This window comes from Chinchilla lanigera, unplaced genomic scaffold (genome assembly GCF_000276665.1).
Source record: "Chinchilla lanigera isolate Chin_1 unplaced genomic scaffold, ChiLan1.0 scaffold00043, whole genome shotgun sequence".
NCBI lineage: Eukaryota > Metazoa > Chordata > Mammalia > Rodentia > Chinchillidae > Chinchilla > Chinchilla lanigera.
The window spans coordinates 16103820-16108904 of NW_004955444.1; positions in this window are offsets into that span (position 1 = coordinate 16103820).

The window sequence follows — 5085 nt, forward strand, 5'->3', positions numbered from 1 at the left end:
ACATTACTTATTGTTCCTAAGAAAATGTAAATAGTGGATACTTTGTTTTTATCCTACTTTATTAGAAGTTCTTACATGTTCAGTACAGACACAATTTTTTTTAAATTTTAGTATCTTCAACCACTAGTTAGTGAAATTCATAGCTATGAAACCCACATATCTGGAAATCTGATTGTGCATCTTTTAATGGTACTATTAGTAACTTACTTCATAGTAAGTTGAATAATCATTTCTACAGATATGTTTAGTCCTAATCCCTGGATGCTGTGAATTTTACCTCTATAGCAATTAAAGACTTTTTGCATACATGATTAAGTTAAGGATCACAAAATGGGGAGATCATCCTGGATTGTCCAGATAGGCTCTAGCTCCAGTCATGTGTTCTTATAAGAAAGAAGCCCCAGAAGATTAGAAACAAGGAAAAGACAGTGTGATCACAGAGACAAAGATTGGCATGATACAGTCACAACTAAGAAATTCTATTGGGCACCAGAGGGGGAAGAGGCACAGAAGGACTTTTCTCTGAAGTTTGAAGGAGAGCATGACTTTTCCAACATCTTTAACTGCGCTCAGTAAAACTCATTTCAAACTTCCAGCCCCCAGAACTGTGCGAGAAGACATTTCTGTTGTTTAAGCCACCAAGTTTGTGGTAATTTGTCACAGCAGCCATAAGTAAATAATATAGCTTTAGAAAAGTAAGTCATAGAGAGGTAAATTAATTTTCTCAAGGTGCACAGATGATTAAAAGTAGAGCAAGCTTTCTCTGTGACTCAGGGTGCTTTCTCACATTATCCAATGTCTTTCCCTGCTATCCTCTGACTATTCCTCAGCCTATGAGGGAACTAACTCTTTCCTTTCCAGTTGTTTCCAGAAATACAAATACATTTAAAATAACAAGAACATTTTTACATATTGAATTTTCACATAGTAAAATATCTCCAGAGTTCTTAGCTGAGACAAGAGCCTCAAAAGTTTGATCCACAAGTGATTGCCAGTAGTATAGGGCAGTCATCTCCAATCTGAAAATCTGAACTTTAAAGTATTCCAAATCTGAAACATTCTGAGTTTCAGTTAAACACTGAAGTACAATTTTAAAATTCTACACCTGACTTCCAGTGAAGAGGTGCAGTCAAAGTGCAAGTACAAAACGAATATCTTACAAAATTACTGTCAGATTATATGCATAAAGTATCTACAAAACATGAAGGTCTTGAGACTCATCCCCAAGATACCTAATTATCTATATACAGCTATTCCAAAACCACAAAAACATAAAATTTGAAATATGAAGTGTTGTCCCAAGCATTTGGAAAAGGGTTACTGAATATGAATTTCTGGAGTGTCAGTATGAAGGATTAAGATAATAATATTTTTGTCAGAAACAGTACATTGAAATGAGCAGATAAAGAACCCATGACTTTCAAATGAACTAAATATTACAGATGCCCATAGGAAGCAGAAGGGAGACGGACTGATGCTGCAGAGAGGGAAGGTGGCATCTGGCCCAGGGTGCAGCCCAGTACGGCAGCTACGAGGGCAGAACCAGTTAGTCTCTGTTGATTCTCCAGCTCCACCCTCTGAGTAAACTGCACTGTCGCTCATGCCAGCGGGTCATGGAGCAGGCAACGCAGACAGCCTTTGCTGAGAAGCCCGGGGGCTGCCCACCCATTGTTCAACCCAAAAGAAGCTTGTGTGTACATTCTGAGGGCCCTTCGAGAACAGTTTCCACCTCAGTGGCCTAGGAGATTCCCGAGTACCCAAAATTGAGACTGGAACTTTGAGAACTTTGGGAAAGTGGTAGGAACTGGGAAACCCTTGGACTTATAAATACCTGCAGTTAAATATAACCAGTACATAGGTCTCTGAGCAAGGGTAGCAGAGAAGCCTGCCTCCCATATTCTGTTGTATATCGTAAGTGAACCTTAGGTCAGGAGTATTCCCAGTGCATGTCAGTGGGTAGAGTTGTTTTTAGATTTTCCTCAGCTCAAAGAATTCCATGTGATTTTATAAGTGTGTTTCCAAATATATCAAAAATAAAGATTTTACATATTTTTGTTGTTGGCTTGCTATTTAGTTACCTTTGCAGTAACAGTGCTTTACTGACAATAAAACATTTTACATAATTTTTACATTATTTTGGGGGATTGTTGATTTGTTGCATGACCTGCAGTTAGTCTCTGAAGGAATACTGTAGGAGAATAATTGCTTTTGCTAGTGAATTCAGTTTAGTGCAAGGCAGTTCACCTGCAGGCAAACTTCAAGATGCACTGTGATTGCTTTCTTTCTTGGTCATCAGACTTAATCTTTTACAGTTAGTTTCGTTCACTTCAGAGGAACTATGTATTATTTTTATATTAATAGAATATATTAGGTTCAGGATGAATTGCAATGATCTCAAAATTTATAGCAATTCTCATGCTTTAAACAGTAATATCTAGTGAACTTTTCTACTGCAGAATGTACATTTTTTCAACATGATTTTGACTAAAATTTACACTGTATAAATAAAATGTAAGTAAATTTATGTACATATATTTTATACCCAAAGTTTACTATTACAGTCATCACTTAATTACTGGAGACATAGCTATTTATAAAATGTACTATATTTGCAATAGGTACATTAAAATTTGAATGCTGACAGAAACAGCATACAATTATATTTAAAGTTTAAAGTTTTAAAATTCTCTGGGAATTTTTATTTTAACTTTGTATCTGATTTCATCTCATTCAAAATAGATTTAGACACTATGAAAAGTACAAGATATCACAACTCAATTTCTTATGCAAGGCATGCCAGATGAAATACAGTATAGAAAAATGCAAGAAATTTATATAAAAAGATAAATATTGATCATTTATTTTATTCAATCTTTGTTATACATCAAAGTCTGTTGTTTTAAAATACATAGGTTAACACTTAACCATGTCTAAACAAAACAATTTTAAAAAGAATTTGGATTAGTTTAAATAGATTTCTTATTTACTGCCTAGCTTTAGAATATTATGTGGTGATTTAGGAACACCATGGATAAAACATTTACAACTGATGTCTTTGCTATTGTGTTTAGAATTTGAAAACATAAAGATGGTGTTTGATTTTATGCCTATGTACATGAAGGGTGGTAGATATGCCACCCCAAAATATGCCACTTTGGCCTAAGGACTATTTTGAGCAAAAGACAATTTAAAAAATATTCTTTCTTCGTTTCCCCTTTTGCTTGAAGGAAAGTCATGATTCTACAAAAGTGTTTCTTCTTTCATCTCTTCCAGGAAAGGCAAAAATTGACCGCTCTCGATGACCATGGACCCTAGTGAGATTGGAGACTGCACCAGAGGAATCTACACACCAACCTTACTATCCAGCCTTTATCTACTATTAGTTTCACATGCCTGGACATCTCCGCACTTTTCTCGCTTTGTTTTTAGATAAAGATGACATTTAAGCCTAAATTCCAAGCCATCCCTTTGAAAATTGATCATTCTGTGGGTTATGGCCTCTGTAGATATGAAATATACATGTTAATGATCTTCCATTTGATTTTCTTTTGTTAATCTTTCTTTTGCCATAAAGATTCCAGCTAAGAACAAAGAAAGTTAGAAAGAAAATTATTTTTCCTTCCCTACATATCTGATTATTAAGGAGCAGTTTATAAAACAAAGAGCCAGGCAGAAGAGAAAGCAGAAAAATGACACTAAGCAGGAGGGTGTCAGAGGTAGAAGGGTAGCTAGAGAGAATATTTAGGGTTGGGAGGGAGAGTACTTGGCATGTTTTTCATGAAGTTCAGGAGTCAAACTTTGATAAGTGATGAGAACGTAGGGAAGATGGCTTCAAGGGTGGGCAAAGAGAATAACTGTCAAACATGTGGATAACCAGATACTTATATCTTATACTCTCTTCTACCTGTACCTTTTTATACTCAAAAAATTGTGACTTAAATTTATTACTATTTGCTTTTCCTAGTCAAGTAGATATCAAACGTTCTTTCATCTTGTTGTGGGGAATTCCAAAGATGTTCCCAAATTGTTGGAATGCATGAATCACAAAAGGACTCCATTAATCCTCTGGAGTGCTGCTATTCGTCGGCCGCCCACATGCTATTCACAGCATCAGAACCATCATTCTTAGAATTTCAGCATTCACTCCTTCATTCTGTGCTCCTATACAATTTCGTGTGAACCCAGAAACGAGTCTCTCTCTTCTTTGCTCTTTCAGTGATCTGTTTTTTGGTACATGTTTAACTTTCAGCAATCCTCTCTGTTTCTAGATCAGACTTCCATCTACTAATAATATTCATTTTCTTCTTTCTCCTTCACTACGGATCAAAGGGGTTTTTACGTAGCTATCCACTTTCTTTGTCTTTTCACATTCTTTCACCAGAAGTCAAGCTATTTGCAAGTGAGAATGTTGTGTTACTGAGCAGTCTGCATGTGCTTGAACTAGAATTTCGGGTTCTCTTTGAGCTTATATTTATACAATAGAATTCATGTCAGTTGAAGCTTCTTTTAAGATACTTGTTCATCTCAATGTGAATTAGAAATATTAAAGTGACTTTCTACATTTCAAATCATTTCCCTTTCACAGAAGCACTAAACACTTCAGAAATGTGAAGCTGTGAATCTATATAATAAAAGGCAAACAGTACTTGGCAGTGAGGTTTAAGTGTTTGGAGTTTATAACAGAAAGACTCAGCGCCAGTTCAAATATGCCAACAATTATATATTATTCTCTTACAATGAGTGTAGTTAACATAGAAATGCTTACAAGATATTCAAGCTTTCAGTGGAAATGTCTGTCATTTGCTCTTGCTTTCACAGTTCTTCCTGAAAGTCCTGCATTAAGCCTGTGCCACTGGTGTTGAATATGAAGAGTTTGCAGAGTGAAGAGTGGGCACTGATCATTCTGATCTCCTATTTCTCATCTTTAAAACTAGATATTTCTGGGGTTTTTCAATTCTCTACCATTGATCATAAACTAAGAACAAAGCCTTGTATCTTCATTCAGGGGCTTAGTTCTCTAGAATGGACTTCTTCAGGAAACAGTGAAAACTCATCCATCCACTAAATAGTACTTATGAAAATTCT